At 35.7% G+C, this 17955-nt stretch overlaps 2 protein-coding genes across 11 annotated transcripts in view; both read left to right on the top strand.

Annotated features, from left to right (window-relative positions):
* Positions 1-17955, top strand: part of LOC118744724 (protein slit) — a 78542-nt gene that overhangs the window by 3968 nt on the left and 56619 nt on the right. The window lies entirely within an intron of this gene.
* LOC118744725 (protein slit-like) overlaps positions 1-17955 on the top strand; it is a 64473-nt gene that overhangs the window by 17267 nt on the left and 29251 nt on the right. The window lies entirely within an intron of this gene.

The raw sequence follows: 17955 nt of genomic DNA, 5'->3' as shown, positions 1-17955 counted from the left end.
AGTAAAAGCTCTCTCTGAGCGCTTCTCCAAGAAAGCTAATGTAGTCAATCCAAGACAGTCATAAGATCAGACTTACCCATAAAATGGCATGAAAGACTTCGTAGATGACATTGTCATCGCTGAGCTATTTTCCAACTGGGATATTTGAGTGTATGTATGTATATTTGTAAATATGTCTGCGCACACTTAGTCTTGAGATATAGCCCAAGTTCGAGACTTAGCGGACGATCTGACTGTGAGAAAAGAAGCTGTGTCTACGTTTGTTGGTCGCAGTGCGCGCGAAGGGCGACGAAAAAAGGGAAATTCGTGAAATACTTGTTTATGTATGCTGAGGAATATAACTTTAAGCTTGTTGTTTGTTAGTTTAAGCCGCCTAAGCTTGGCCAATTTTGAGCATAAATATTTCATAAATTAGCCATAGCCATAGCCAAAACTAATAGAAAAAGCTAATTTAACAATTTTTGTTTAAATTGTTTTTACATAAATATATATGTATATATTTTTATTATTTCATTTACCCGTTAACTATTTTGTGTGGTGCGTGGAAAAACAAATACACTCCTTTATGTACTTGTACATTTGTATGTAAACATTTATTAGCCCACACGTACATACATACATACGTACATATGTCGGTACGATGGCACTTGAAATGTAAATGTTTACTTATGCAAAATAGCCGTGGAAGCTGGCGCCTAAGCGCTAAGCGCCAAGCAAAAACAAAGCATTCCCCAACAGCATTCCTAACCTTTGTTCTGTTTGCTGGGCACATTTATGGAGTGCTGGGCACATTCCGGGCATAAATGGAAATTTTCATCGATAAAATAAATTGCAATGAATCTCAGCTATGTACAAAGGCACAAATACTTTTAGTTTGTTATTCCAAAAATATTGAAATATTTACCTACTTAACTATCGATTTAAGCACACAAAGTAGAAAATGTACATATGTACAAACATTTTTATTTTAAGGAGTATGCGAGTAAGAAGTATGGACATAGAATTTCCTGCATTTTATAGTACTAAATATTGTACATTGACTCACAATACTTGTACAAATCAAACGTTTTTGACAGCCTTAGTATGCACGCCCGTGTGGTTTGTATGTTGAAATATGAGTTGGGTAAGGTTTTGTCAAGTTTTATTTTTTTATTTTTTTGCCTTTACTCGAGCTGTTTTGCTTTTGACAAGTCAAAGAAGTATGGACAGTGCTGCAAGTAGATAGGGATCTTTCTGACACACACACGCACAAACACAGCTACTTTTTACGCAAGTAGGTACAATACAATCGTAATCGACTGAGTCATCGTGCTCTTCTTTTTTTTTGTATTTTAAAATATAAATGGCATTATGTGAATTTTGAATTGGTTCCCTGCGGCGCTGAAATCACCGTAAGGACACATATGAATAAGAGTATAAAGTGTATTTCAACGGTGTTTTGTCAGCGACATTTAATTACGTCAGGTTATTAAATATGAAGCGATGACACTGGGGGAAATATTTATAGCTTTGATAGGTTCTACCTACATACTTAACAGGTAAATGTATGTGAAGAAATGCATTTGTAAATATGTAAGTAAAACTTGCATTAGGATGGTGCCATTGGATGTCTAAAAGTTTTTTGGTGAAAGTCAACGTTGGAGCAATAGATCGGTGTGCGTTAACAGAACGACACAGATTTACAGTTTAGGAGTCAATGTCCCTACAGCTCAAATATCCACTGTTATTGGTCGCTACACTCCTACGGCTCGCAATATACGGAATTTACTAGACGTAGATCAGTGATCCCTAGCGTCAAAGAACGGAATGCTAGCAAAAATCGCCTATAATAAAGCACCAGTACCGGATCCTATTTGCTAATGAACTATATCGACCCCCAACCACCAAAAAAATTGAAGTACATATTTTCCAAAATTTTATTTTGTATGCAGAAATGCAATCAGATGCACTAGGAACATTTCTGCATCAAAAATGAGCTCCATAAAACCTTTCAATACCACACTTTAAATGCTTCCAGAGATTTGCTGTACGCAACTTAACATTTTTTTGGGTGAGAACACGGAAACTTTTCCAATAAGTCCGACTTTTCTCTATCTCTATGTTTCCAGAGGTAAGCATTATGAAAGTTTCAGTAGGTGGGTATATCACTAGATCTTTTGATTTTGCTGCCTATGCATAGTTTTGTATGTATATGGTCAAAATCACTATATGTGTTTCGTATGTATTTTCTAAAAGAAATATAATGTAATAAGAGTTGCCGAAACAATACCAGCTCGTTGAAATCCCGAAACTAGCTAAACACCAGTGAGTCAAAGTGATGATTGAGCATTGTTTTTTTCTTTTGCAGGCTGCATTTCCTTTACCGAATGTGTTTTGTCGCTGATAATTATTTCTAATAATCTTAAGTCTATAGGTATTATAAAAATATGGTACACGTAGGTGTGCCATTCATAGATTACGATTAAAGAATTAATTAAGCAGTCACCAGATTGTTTTTGGGTCGCTAAACACGAATCTAAAGGCCTTTTTTCCCTATCACGTCAGGATTCTTTTTCTAACCTCAAGACACATGGCGGACTTTACAATAATCTGTCTGTCAGATAATACCAAAATTGGTTTCTTTTCAAGAGAGTTTGGTGTGGCCTCGCCAGTAACGCAATAAAAGAAATAAGTCGTCGAAAAATTAATAGTTCGTTTATAATTTTTTTGAAGAATTATCAAGCTAGGTATGTATGTATGTACATATGTATAACTGGGTCCAACTTCTGTTTCTTCGTTTAAGTACCTCTGTATGATTTTCGAGTGTATCCGGAACTTTCAGTTTTTCTGTAAGTCGATCTAAACCGTGCACCATAGAAGACGAATTGCTTGGTATCTTTCCCAAAAGCTCATAAATTGGCTTCTAAAATGCGATACGCTATTTTTGTACCGACATGCAAAAATTGCTCCGTATTAAGGCAGTTTTCTGTCCATACTGCTGAACCTTTATATGTGCATAGTACATACAATGGAAACGCAAATAGCACCATTTAAGCTCCATCCCCAGCCATAAGGAGTCAGACACGATATTTACATACCTATATTTCATACATACATAAGTAAATATCTATTTATGTACATATGTATGTGTATGTAGAGCGGATCAATTTGTATTGGAGACTTTTTCCGACTATGTGTGTATAGCATAGAAGGATTCTACCTGTAATTTTAAGCAAGCATGGGTCTAAAGTCAAATTATAGTTTTCCAAATTGCGAAAATAGGTTTCTTGGCATTTTGTTGTAATGTCGTAAAGATGTGCTGAAATTTTGCATAATAACATTAAAACATGCTATAAGGGGTTTCGATATGAGAAATCCATTTCAGCACTTATCTTTTTCTTAAAACTTCCATCAGAGGGTGCAACAGTGCGAATTTTCAAATTTTCTTTGAAACCTATTTCGCAATTTGGCAAAGCCCAAATTGATTTTAGACATATATGGTTTCTTCGGCGAATTTGCTCCTATACTATACGCGCATAGTCAAACAAAAAAATTTACCCGCCCTAGTGTATGTATAAGCATTGGAAAATATTAATAACTGTTAACTATTGCATACATATGTTTTCACATACCAACATCCATATGCATGCTCCTGAGTACCTGTGCACGTGTGTTCTTATACCTATATATATTTTATGTATCTGTATGTATAAGCAATATATATGTACATATTTATGAATCCGAATACGTTTTGTAATCGATACCAACTGTTACGAATAATGACCGATATGAACACTCGAGCCTGTTGTATTACTTTTTCAACAGCAATTGGATTTCTTTTTATTGCGGGAAAACATATGCACACATACCTATACATATTATGTACATACATTTGCACTTCTGTTAAACAAAAAGCAAACATTTTTTAAAACTGAGTTTTTGTTGTTCTTATTACCGGTAGTCTTGATTTTTGAAAATAACCGATAAGTAATTTTCTTTTAATTTCGAATGATGGTAACTTAAACACATACATATGTACATGTATGTATGTATGTACATGAAATTCATAATTTTGTTCAATCATAAACATATGTATGTGCATACATACATACATACCTACAGCAAATTCGTTTATATTTTTCAACTTCAATCAAAAATTTGTTGCATACATACATGTTAGGGTGGTCTAAAAGTTTTTCCGGTCACAAAATCTTCGGTAACGTGCAGAATAGACCTGTAAGTAAAAAATATAATTACCGTTGAATTTAGAGATTTTTTTTGTCGAGGTTGTTGCGCATTTTGTTCTATATAACGCATGAACAAAATCTATTTGGGGATTGCTTTTCCTATGTATTTTCGGACCACCCTAGTACACATTTGTGGAGTTAGTTAGTTATACCTTTTTTCCCACCAACTGCCTTTCACACCTTTCACTTTATCTATTATTCACTTAATTTTTATTAACAAACTAATCGTCTTGAAATCAATTAGCATTTTGTTTTAATTACTTACTTGTAATTTAACTACATAAACCTATGTAGTACATAGTTTGGTTACCACCAAAACGTAAACATTTCACATGCTATAATCGTACTGTTATCCATTTTATTTCCATGTACATATCGTATTTTACATAAAAAAAATATATTAACATCGTTTTTTGAAAATGTTTTTTGCAATTTCAAAAGCCATTTGATGTGAAGATACATATGTACATATAAAGGTAAAAAATGATATAACTATACACGCTACTTGTGCATGTAAAGAGAGAGAGAAAATGTGTATAGCCCACAAAGTTTGTTGTGCCCATGATCAACAACCGCAGCATTTCAATGCGCCAAAGAGAAATTGTAATTAACTGAACTTAAAATAAATAACCTCGTACATACATGTGACGTCAGGATTTTTATTAAAAGGAATTTGAAATTTCAAAGATATGTTTAATTCCAAAAAAAAATATTTAGAAAATGCAGTGCAATGTAGAATAACACTACGCGCATCAAATTAAAAAGAAATTTCTTTTGAAGATGTCCTATTAAATTTTTTTCTTGAATATCCCTGAAAATTTGCAATATTTATTTTCGAAAAAATTTTATGTTTAGGACTAATGTACATACTAGCACCGTCAGCCTGGAGATCAAGCGAAGAATAACTCATGTTTGGACATGTTGTACGCATGGATGACGACGCTAGGGTGCAAATATCCTTCGACTCCGCACCCACGGGTGGACAACGAAAGCAAGGGCGCCCACGAACAAAATAGAAGGACCAAGTGCAGAAGGACCTGTCTGCACTAGGAATGAGCAACTATCCCAAATTCGCACAGGATAGAGGCAATTGGAGAAGCGAAGCTTTTTGGTCTCGGTCCAAACCGGCAAACGGTGGTAGTGCCAAATAAGAAGATACATACGACCGTATCCTTCATTTTCGCCCTCGTAACTTTATTAGCTGAAGAAAATAAAATTAATTAAAAGGAGCATTTTCAATACCTATTCGTCCTTGTGAACCAAAAAACTTTATTTTTTTTTGTTAATTCTACAAAATCCTGGTATCCGGTTCCGATGTGCAGCTGAATCAATTTTTCATGGGCCTTTAAAAGAAACGATAGTAAGAGAATAATTAGATATAGATCTGAAATTCCTGGGGCATACAGGCGAGATTTTGGCTGTAATGAGCATACATGTAAGGATTTAGCTCTGCCTACGCAGCACGCGTAGATAGGGGCACTTCAGTCGATGACACGACACCACCGCAGACTTTTGTAGCTAAGCAAATAAAATATGAAGCTTTCAGGATTTGAGGCCTTGAGAGGGCTGAATGGCCTCGTAGTCTATTTTTTTTTGTGCCGACGAAGAAGCTCAGGGTTTTGATTTCAGTAGTTAAGGTTTCGAGCGATTTTGGATGAACCACCATCTCTGTCATCAGTTCAAAGCCTTCCATCAGTATAAATTTTAGTAGTTTCAATTAAGCGGTCTAATCGGCGCTGCAGGAGACCATAGAGATCACTCTAACCTGTTCTTGTAAAAATAGGCGTCTAAGTACATAGTATCCTAGTGAAGCTGGTTTAACATCGTTGCAGGTGAGACAAGTTCCCCACCGTTCCACCGCGAATCTTGGGCGCCCACTACTTCTCCGCTTTCTCCAATCTATGTATGTACATATGTATGTACAAATCGGTAGCTTCGAGTGTAAAGTTGCTAAGTCCATGAGTTATGAAAGCTCATATTTTGATACAGGAGACTAGAGAAATAAAAATTGCATCGATTCAAAAAAGAATAAAGGTACTTGTTTTATTAATTCTCGTTTATATTCGATGAAAGGAAATTTTGCTAAGTCCAAAGGAAGCACTGAAAATCCAATAAGGCCAAAATAATATAAAATCTTCTAATACAGATCGAATGCCTCTGATTCATATTGTGTTTTGTTTGGTTTTAGACAGCCAAAATGTTATATCCAAAGTTTTGGGAAATACTTGATGAAAATGGCTACAAGAAGCGTTTTTTCTGTAAAATTTTTAAGAATGGACTTAGCAACTTTTCACTCTAAGCTAGCGATATATACAATTCCAGTCGACTTATTAATTTTTTTATTTTTGAGAACGGATGTAATCGATTTTTTTTGCGTTTCTAAAGACAGCGTTAATCTTAAATGCATAACGGCATAAAAGGTAATTTATTTGCAAGTTCTTGCCTCACTATTTAGGTATACATACTTGTAGGTACTCATGAATGAATGAATCGCTGTAGGTGCGTGCCTTGAAGTAAATTTACTTTTTGTATGTACATACGTATGTATTCAAGTAGCCATTCTAGAATTCTTTCATATTAAAAACTTAGTGTTGTAATCATCTTTTGAAAATCAAATCAAAATTTCTGTTGTACGTCCATTTTCAAGTGGTTGGCCGCTTTTTTGTATTTACTTATACTTTCATATGTATTTACATTAGTATTAGTATATTATATAGGATGAATACACACAAACACCAAGAAAATATGCTTAAAAAGCCATCACTTATAGGCGATTATCTACATAAATAATCCGATCAAATTTCGTGCACAAATTGAATTTTCGGACGGTCGTTTATATTTCCATGTACGTTCTTCTGAAGTCATTTTGATTTTGACTTTGTTGACTTGTATAATTCTTAAAAATTATGTGTATGTATGTAAGTATGAATTTAGATGCCGCGGATATACTCCATAACAACAAAAAAAAATTATTTCTTTAATCCACAATCAAATAAATTGTGTAAGACATGGGCGAGCTTGTTTATAAAAAAATTCTTTTATTTATTTACATATTTACTTTTGGGAAAAACTATAATAAATAAATGTGCCTTAAATCCATGCTTCGGCACACTTGTTGAATTAAACTCTATTTCTGGTTGATTTTCCGCCCATTTATCCATCAAAAGCCGAGCTTGCTCGATCTCGCTGCTTCAAAAATTAATAATCGTAGATATCAAATGCTAAGCTGTGCTTGGGCTGAGATCAAAGCGCGGGACATGCAATGCCAGAAATTTTGTAATTTTATGTCAGAATTCCTCCTGGTACATCGTCACTCATATACATATATGAACATTAGACTGTACCACATTACAAAAAAATGAAAAAAAAAAATCGCCAAACACCCCCTTGTCTTTTGCAAGGTGATTTCGATCTTTTTTTGACCTAGGGGTCGCATCAGAGCAGGACACGCTTCTAAGATGTGCTGTGCAGTCTCGATATCCGTCCTGCAAATCTGCATCGCTCCTGTGAGCGAATACCAAGTTTATTCAGGGGATTGTTCAACCCCTGTCAATGCCCTGTCAGAACTCCTATAACAATTCTTAAGGTATTCATACATTCCTTAAAGCGTTTTAGGTTATATGTCGTTAAAAGTGTTTTGGATTGCTCTTGATATGGTAGATTATCTCTGTAGCGATTTGTTTGAGCCTCTTCCGATAACTGGACCAGGAAAGAGAGTGCCCCTATTCCTATGCCACAGATGAACTTTGGGCCATTAAAAGGGTTTATTGCTCCGCCCTTCACAAGTTTATCGGCAATTTCATTTCCGGTAATACCAATATGTCCCGGAATCCAGAGAACCCAAACTCGACTGGTCAGACCAAGAGTATTCAGCTTAAAAAGGGACTCCATCACCAGTTTATACGTTACCTTATGAGATATGAGGGCCTTGATAGCCGCCTGGCTGCCATTCAAGATCGCGTTCTTCTGATTCCGGTAATTTCGCTTGACATTAAAGTCTGTTCTATGGCGTATGTTTCAGCCAGCCATGGGTTCCGAGTATCTTAATCTCGGCCCAACTATTTACACCTACCCCGGTACCCTCTGACAGTCATCATTTGGAGTCATCAGTGTACTAGGTTGTCAGGTTTTGGTTTCTCCGATAGGTATTGGATATGCCTGCCAACTCTTCTTATCTCTCAGACTTTGAACCTCCTCGTAAACCTTAAGAATTGTGTGATGGGCAAGTGCTAGAACGGGTTACTTGAGGTCGATAAACTTTGAAACAAAAAAAAGATATGACGAAAAATGTAAAGGGTGACCATTAAGATCGGCAAAAATTTTTATTTTTTTTTGAAATTCCCTTGCAAAAATACTTTAGTCTGAGGAGTGTATAGCGAACATTTTTTGTGGTACTGTCTAATGCACATACATACATACATATATGTATAAGTGAGTGCAACCGATCATGCATACATTGTAGCATTCTTCCGTAGAGCTGTCTACGATATGATTTATAACTTATCAAGACGCATAAGCGACAATACAAATATTTATACATAATAAGCGAGCAGGAATGAAGCACTCAGCTCTTCATGCCACATACATACATACTATGTACATACAATACTTACATACTATGTCGAGTTGCATATACTGCATACATATGTAAGTCCGTGTAAAGTAACTAGGGTTCCCCTAGCTCTTCGCTTGGGACATTGCTTAAGACGCGCCGCTGCTTATGACAAATTTGCTTTGAATGAAAATTTGTCTGTTGTATGTTTGTACACTGCAACCGTGGCTGATCACCGTGTCATGGGTTCATTTAAAATGTAATTAATTTTCGAAAGAAATTTCTTTTGCTGATAAATTCTTTAGGTTATGTAAGAATTTAAAACTTTTAAATAGCATTAAGAGCGATCTAGCATGAACTTTGATCATTGATCAAAGCCAGCTGACAGCTATCATCTTACATCCGAGTGCTAATTTATGATAAGAGTTTTGTGCTAGATTGAAGCTTTACCCAAAGCCTTGGCTGTCTCATGTGGAGTCAACAAACGATAGCGGCTGAGAAAAAGCGTGAAAAAGTGATAAGCGGATTTCGAAAAATTAGAAGAATTAGATGTACATATTAAAGCTCCATTTAAATAGTCAGCTCATCCAATAAAAATTTACGTGAAGAGGAGGAAATCTAACATAACAAATCTACGAATTACGGCATGCCAGTAGGTTCCACTCCTCAAATCAAATTGAAAAGGCAATTCCTTTATAGAGTATAAGTCTCCTAAAGCATGAAGTAACTAAAGGTGAAATAGCAGAAGGTTGTGTGGAGAACACTCGGCACAAATAGCACATTGGTAAGCAAAATAAGACTCACACGCCGCGACAATAGAGAGTAGAGAGCTATATTGCAATGTGGATCACTAGAAACAAGGAACAGCAAAGATCGTTGTAAATTTAGTGAGATCATAGTCGCTGAACATAGTCGCCAAATAGTGCAGTCAAGATGGGTTCCACGTCAGCAATCTTAATAAGACTAGCTTAGCTATTTGCTCCAGGAAAAGCAAAGCAGACAAACTACTAAAACCATTTCTTCTCCGAGGAAGTTAAATATCTGGGAGTTATCTTTGGATGACACGCTCTCATGGAACTGGCAGCTAGATACTTAAAGCTATTTAAAAGACCAGCAGTGGAATTCTGACAATTTCTACGCTAATTTTTCGTCGCCGAAATTCTCGTAAACGAAAACCAGTGACGCCTAAAACGAACCAACATGGAAAAGTTACAGATGTAGTGTGTAATCAGCCAAAGCTGGCAGAATGACGGGCTTGTGACGAGACGTTGCATGCTGTTAAGCGCGCCTTTTATTCTTTTGGAGATCAAAATTAGCTATTGCGAGTCTTAGAATCAGGCTGCAGGACTTCCATTTGGTCCTCCCCAGAGATAATGGGTAAGAACTAAATTGGCAAATTGGGTGTACGAAACCATTTCAAAACCAATCCAAGGAAACGCCGCGTCCGTGTCCGTCTGATGAAAGAATAAAGAAATGCAGTCCATGCAGACCAAGTTCGTCAAACCTCAAGGACTTGTGTGAATGGGCATCACAGTACAACGAGCAAGAAACACAAATCACAGCTCACATAGATCTGCCTATATATCTTCGAAAAGGCTCTACTGTTAACAGCAAGTTTCAACTCGGGGGGATATTTTAGAGGCTAGCAAGCTAATACACGCAACAACTATTTGGTTTTTTGAAATGCGATAGTCACAGCCCTAGATAGATAGATAGATATCGAAAATGTCGACACTATCGATAATACTATCGATAGTTTTGATTAAGAAAGTCCAAAAATTAGACTAAAATATGTCCATATTTTTGTTAAGAGACAAAAGTTTATCAACGATTTTTCGCTTCAAGCAACATCTGCGCTCTGAAATTATTTGCCTTGCTTTGCTAAATGTCCCTTCCGACTCACAAGATGAAACAGGTACCGCCGGATTTTCTCTTACTGAATAATGTATGTATGATCGATCTACTATCGATACTATCGCTAGTCAAAAACCATCGATACTATCGATAGTGCCATCGATAGTTTTCCAGCTCTACTATATAAGTTGGTGGCATTGCCAAGCTAGGACTTGCCGTTGCTTGTTGGCATAACGTTTTACCATTCTCTCATTAGATAACTTTGACATGGTAAACAATTGACTCAAAGGTTACCACTGTTCCTCTAAGCAAAAACTGGTATTGTCGTTTTTTTCGCAGCGATTTTTTTTAATTACTGAAAATTTGTGCCAAACTTCTAAAATACCAATTTTTAATCACCAAAAATGTGTACAATTTTTTCAAATCACTAAAGGGTTTTGTCCATAGATTAGCAAAAAATTGTGTCTGGCAATATCAAAAATTTTCCCACATTTTCAAATTTTCAAAAAATTATGTCTAGATTTTAAAATACTTAACTTCCATGTCCAGTTTTTAAGTGACCTAATACTAATGTCTAGTTTTTTAGATAATGTAAAATTATTTCCACTTTATATGTTGTTCAAAATTTTTGTCCAGTTTTTAACTTTAAAAAAGAATGTCTTATTTTTTAAATAACCAAAAATTAGCACTCAGTTTTTATACTACCAAAAATTTATGTCCAATTTTTTAATGACGAAAAATTTATGTCCAACTTTCAAATAGCAAACAATTTATGTCCAATGTCAACTATCAATTTTTAAATTACCAAAAATTTATGTTCAATTTTTAGATTAAAAACAATTTATGTCCAATATGAAATCATCAAAAAGTGTTTCTAATATTAAAACTATCAAAAAATGATGTCCAGTTTTTTAAATATTGAAAAACTATGTCCAGAATGTATGTCCAAATTTTAAATTACCAAAAATTTATGTCTAATTTTTTAATTAGCAACCATTTAGACATGTATATTATTTAAATTATCAAACAATAATGTCCAGTTTTTAAAATACCCAAAAAGTTCCATACATATGTCCAGTATTTCTACTACCAAAAGTTTATGTTAAATTTTTAAATCTCTTAAAAATGTATGTTTTACATCTAAACAAATTTTTTTTTTTTGTTTGATGATAAATTTTAAAATTACCAAAAATTTATATCCGGATTGTGAATTACTAAGAAGCTCTGTCCATTGCTTAAATTATCAAATATTTATGCCCAAGTATGTTCAGCTAATCAATACGAAAACTTTGTTTCCAAATGTTAAATTACCAAAAAATTATGTACGTAGCTTTTAAATAACCAAAAATGTATGACCTATTTTTTTTTATTTCCAAAATTTTATTTCTAGTTTTTAAGTTATAAAAAACTTGTCCTCATTTTTTAAGTAATCAAAAATCTATGTCCATATTTTAAAATCACCAAAAATTATGTTCGAGATAACAAAAAAAAATTGATGTCCAGTTTTTGAATGGCCAAACATTTATGTTAGCTTTTAAATAAATAAAAAAAATAAGTAAATTTTTTAAATGGCCATGAAATTATGTCTAATTTTTAGGATACACAAACTGATGCCCAATTTTTCTTATACATACATATTTACGTATATATGCATAAACATTTCGCTTAAGTCTGCATTGATTTTGTAGTAGATGAAACTTGCAACTTTGAGTGTTATTTCACGACGACGATAGCGATCAAGTTTTTAAAGATATCCTCGCTCTCGCTGCACTGTGCAATCACTGCGGCATTTCCAAATGAATAAATTGTTTCGATTTTAACAAACGGAAATGTGAGAGATAGAAAGCCGTCACTTTGGAGATTAAATGAAGTACGTACACAGATATATCTACATTTGAGCTATGTATGTTTGTATGCGCGCTTGTAGGATTATTTACCTTTAGCTAGTTTGGTTGGCTAGATAATAAAAAATGATTAAAGAATTCTACAAGAAAATATGTACGAATGTATGTGTGTGCCTATGAGTACGCATAGATATGTATTAAGTTGTAAATTCTTAAGCTTTCTTTCTTCATTTATTTTACGTTTTTTGCTTCCGCCTGTGCAACATAAACTATAAGCTGGTACATATATACATACATTCATATGTTCATAGTACATATCTGTCTATCTGTCCAACTGCCTACCTCAAGCAACACCAATAACCCGGAACATGCCCTATGTATGTATATTTGTCTTGTCATGTGTTTTATTGTATTATTTTATTTGTGTGTAAGAGCTCATTTTACACGTGTTTATGCGTAATTTAGGGACTCGAAATTTCAACATACCATAAAATAGAATTTTATGTTCACATTAAAAATGAAATATATGCATATGATTTATAAGCCATCACACACACTTATACATATGTAATTATGCAGATGCTTTGGCATAAATGTACATACATACATATGTACGTACAATTATGCACATACATAATTCTATTGTAGATTCATTTAAAAATAATCACACCCACATTTCAGCGAACTATTTATTGCATACAGCGCTCGCCAGCTCACACCTAAACTATATTTAAAGAAAAAATTTTAAAATTAAAAAACAAAAAATTTGATTTAGCAGTACCGCCCCATCGCTTTTGATTTATGCATTTCGAAGTACTACATAGTATTTGCTGCACGGCTTCAAAATACCAAATTTTGCTCGCTCGCTTCCTTTACGCTGCTTTATACTATATAGAAAGCGTAACGAATTGGCGTCGAATAAGCCAACAGGGCCCTGGAGTTGTGCGCTGTGTGCCGATAATGATAGCGGTGGGGTGTTAGTGACGGCAGCAGCGTCATCATCATCATCAACATCGATTGTTTACTTGATTAGAGTGTGTGACGAGTGATTTTAATTGTATTATATTTGAAATTCTAAATCTGTCAGCGGATACCCAGCATTAGTAAATAATAACAATTATGTGTATTTGTCCACACAAGAGCACACTTCAAAAGACATAAGTATATACAGCATTTATGTACATATAAAAAAAGCAGTGTAAGTCGGAGCCATTCACTACTTTCAAGTGGAAATGGAAATGGAAATGCAAAGCAACAGCAACAACAGCACCACAACTCAACACTAAATCTCTGACCATCTGTGTCTAATTCAAGTATCTTCATGGACTTAAGTGTATGTGTGTGTTTGTGACAGTTATCTGTTCTCGAGTTCCCGGTCTCCATCAAAGCACTTCATACTACAACTTCGGCATAGTGCGGCGCATTACTCCCCTTAAGCACTGCGACCAACACAAATACGCTCACTATTCGTCACCCAATGTATGAACCCTGTAGGGAAAGGACGTTATTTGAAGCATTGAATGTGGACAGTACCTCATAAGTAATGTTAGGAAGGCGAAAAGCGGCATCATCCTTCTTGTGGATTATTTAAAGTAACTGCCTACGATGATGTTCTAATCATCAGACATATATGTATTGCATAGGGTGATACGATAAGACTAAAAAATTGTATATAACAATAAAAAAATTATCGAAATTATTGAGCCGTATTCCTGTTTTCGTATAAGAATACACCCCATTATTTTTTATTTCATCATGTTTTCAGTCTATGGAATTTATGTATGAAATAAAATATCTGGTAACACTAGAAAGACTGAAAAATTTACATATCTTTGTGCCTTAAGTCTTTCGTTGACTTTATTTGCATAGGTGTATTTTAGTTCTTTTTTGATTAATTTTAATATTCAAACAAATGGAACGCTGTGAGAAAAATTTTCTTTTCGCTTCCATTCTTAGCTAATAGTTCAGTGAAGATTTGTTCCCGTTTCGTTGTGTCAGAAAGTTCTACAGACTTTAGTTCCCAAATTGTTCTTCGAGAGAGAGTTCCTAAAATTTTTTCCTGTTTTGTACTATTCCAAAACTTTCCGGAGGCTTTTGTTCCCATTTTGTTCTGTTAGAAATTTTCTCGAAATTATTATTCGCCTTTTTTTCTCTTTGGGAACTTTCCACATGGTATTGTTTTTATATAATTCACATTGAGAAGGTTCTCGACAGTTTGCATGCTGGTTATTCCACGGAAGCAGAGATGCCGTGGGTGATAGTAAAGAACTAATCTGGATTGAGAGTTGATTAGGAAATTCCTCTGCTATTCTTTGTGACTGCAACTTCTCGATGATGCAACATAACCGTTATCCAAGTCATCAAATGGAACATACATCAATTACTGTAAAAGTTTATCGCCCGTTTATAAATTTTTATCTTGGTCCTTTGATCACGGATGCCCGGGTGGCCCAATTCCTTGTTCTGTGTCATGGCCAAGTCGAGCAGGCTTTACTTGCCGGAGGTGTGCTCTTCACTGGCTGATGTTTGCTGTAGTAGAACCAAATGTTATTTCTTTGGTCAAGCACAATTTAAGATAGTGGAAACGGCAGCATTTGTCTCATCTGTCTACTTATAACGGTAAGCCTGGAGACAAGTCATCGTGGTCTCTGCCTTACTACAAATCACACCAAATATTTGCGCCGTCTTAAGGCCGACTCCGGTATATCCTGGATTGTGGGCTTGTCAGACTTATATTTCTGGTTCCAAACGCAGCACACAACTTATTGCTGGAAGAGTTTTAAGAGAGTTAAGTAAGCCCTTAAACCGAACTTTCTCCTTTTTCTGCCTTGACCCAAGGCTCCATGCTGACACCGACACGCAATTCGCGAACAGATACACACAAATTCTACAGAAACTTAGTTTGAGTACTCTAAGAGCCATTGTTCAATCAATCGTTGTCGTCAAATTCAACTAATGGTAGGTCCAGAAGATGTGCTTGTATTTCGGCGGGGTCACACCAAAGTTGCAAACTCCCCCATAGAAAAGTTATTGAACTTCCCGTCTCAATTCATTCCGATCCTACAGGGTATGCTTTTTTGGTATGTCCGTATGAGTTCGTGTCTGCCTGGAGTGTAGAGCGATCTTCACACCACCCGCGCACTGAAAAAGTGCCCTTCTTCCACACATTTTTTTTTTGAATGATCCCGGTGCACTCGTCGCGTACAAATGACAGTTGAGTTCAGTGCAGTTCAGTACGCGTTCTGCTGGTGCTGCTTCTGCTGTTGGTGGAATTACAACAAATTTAATATCCAACTGTTTTGATTGTTGCGGTAGCGGTATTCCCACTTTATGCGCATACACCTACACGCACGCACCTATACTAACACAAATGCATTATTATATACATACATACATACGTACATAGGCATATATCTGAACATTTGAATATTTGGTTTGATGTGCCACTGCATCAATTCACAAATGCATAGGAAAATAAACAACAACAAAAAAGCACCGCACACTTAGTATGTCCCGGCACTTACAAAAAAGAAAAAAAAACAAAAAAAAAGAACCAAAAAAACTTGCGAGTTTGTACGATTACTTCTAGTCGAGGTGGTGCGCCGCTCGTTATCTTAATTTTGTTGTTGATGATGAACTCGCTCCGTGTGCTTCAAGTGTTATGAATTTCCTTGCTATTCGTCTTCCTTTTTTGTTGTCAATTTTGTTGTTGCCTTATATTTCACAATAATGTCTCCAGCCTGAACTGTATTTGGTTGCAGAATGTACTATATATACATATGCATTGGCGTTTGTATGCATGCACTTACTTTCATTTATCTTTGTTTACCATTTAGTTTGACGGAAAAATGTCAAGTAGGTAGTAAGCGACAATAGAATGTGATGAAAATGTCTAACACTCATTATGTCAGCAGTGGAGGAGTATTACTTATGCGTAAGCATACATTTTACTGAGTAATTTTGTATATAAGTAACTAGGAGGAAATAGATCTACATTCTTATCTGTGCAGAATGAAGAAAAATACTGGACGAATTTATAAAAAGTGTTGTGTGTAGGGCTAGGATTAGCCATATGTTAGGATATCCAGATATCCGTTTGGATATTCGTGTATATGGATTAAATTCGGATATCCGGACATTATTTTGTTATCTGGATATCCACAATTGTTATTTTAATGTTAACTTTTGGATTTGAAAATGCCGATATCCGTTTAATGTCCGTTCATTTTGTTTTCCGAATATCCGATTAATATCCCTTAAATTTTTCATCCGAATATTGGGTTAATATCAGTTCATTTATTATACGGATATGCCAATAATCGGTAAATATTCGCTAATTCCGGATATTCAAAGATATATGTCAGAATGTCGCACTTTGGTCAGCAACGAGATACTTCTTATTGCGCCTAAACACCACCTGCTTAGCGAGATCTGAATATATCCAATATCCAAGATCCAATATATTCCAACTTCGCTGCTACCACAGCGAGCTTTCGAACAGACACTTGCTGGAAGCAGAACCACCTCCATCTCCTAGGCATGTCAGAAGGCACCGCTAAGAACCCACTGACGACATCCGCTCAACCACTGGGGCCGACATTGTATCACCAAGCCATCAACAGCATCCGCTGACAGACAATCACAATCCTTACAACTTCACGCATTGTGAATGCCGTCATCGGTTTTTAACCACTATCCATCGCAGGGGAGGAGCTTCAGTTACCTCGAGATACCCGCGCAGTTCTAGCCTAATATATTAAGATCTGTAGAAGTCTTAAATTCTGCCTATCCGAAGCGACTCCGACATACACACGCTTGTCCGACTTGTGAAGCTACCTACCACGACAGTCAATCGCTTTTTCATTTGTTCCCTTAAACCCACGAAGCTAACGCCCCTCTACCGTTGGTCCGACCTTGTCGAAAATGCACGTTTCTTTGGTGTTTCGTTAGTTGAGCTTGGCGAAAACGATTAATAGACTAGCCGATTTAGGCAGGGTCTAGTATTTAGCACTGTAAGAAAAACACAACAACAAAAGGAAAAGAAAAAAGCAAATGCGGAGGCTAGCTAGTTTATCCCCCGATCACTAAAATACTTATCTTTGAAGGTCCAAGATTGCGACTCAACGACTAAAGAAATCTTTTGGGCATGAAATGCATCATTCGCTTCTAGGACTGTGAACAGCTCTAAAATAGACGAGTGGACGGGTGCTGGTATATTTGATCTTACGTTGATGGTTAAGCTGACGAAGGACTCAAAGTCCAATGACTTTTAGGAAGCCCTTCAGCTACTACAAGCAAAAATACTGAATTATTGTTTTGTGTAGCGCGTCAATGCCTAATTGAATCGAATACGATTTCCGAAGTTGTCCCAAAAGAGGTTTTTGATCGTTCGCTGGGAACCAATTTGCTACCTGACAGACATAGGCATAGCCAAATTAATAATGAGGTGTGATGGATAGCCTCAAGCAGCTTATATCAG

Source organism: Rhagoletis pomonella, unplaced genomic scaffold (assembly GCF_013731165.1).
Source record: "Rhagoletis pomonella isolate Grant_MI unplaced genomic scaffold, Rhpom_1.0 Rhpom_scaffold_00008, whole genome shotgun sequence".
In the NCBI taxonomy this organism is placed as follows: Eukaryota; Metazoa; Arthropoda; class Insecta; order Diptera; family Tephritidae; genus Rhagoletis; species Rhagoletis pomonella.
This window is presented reverse-complemented; position numbering and strand designations above follow the sequence as displayed.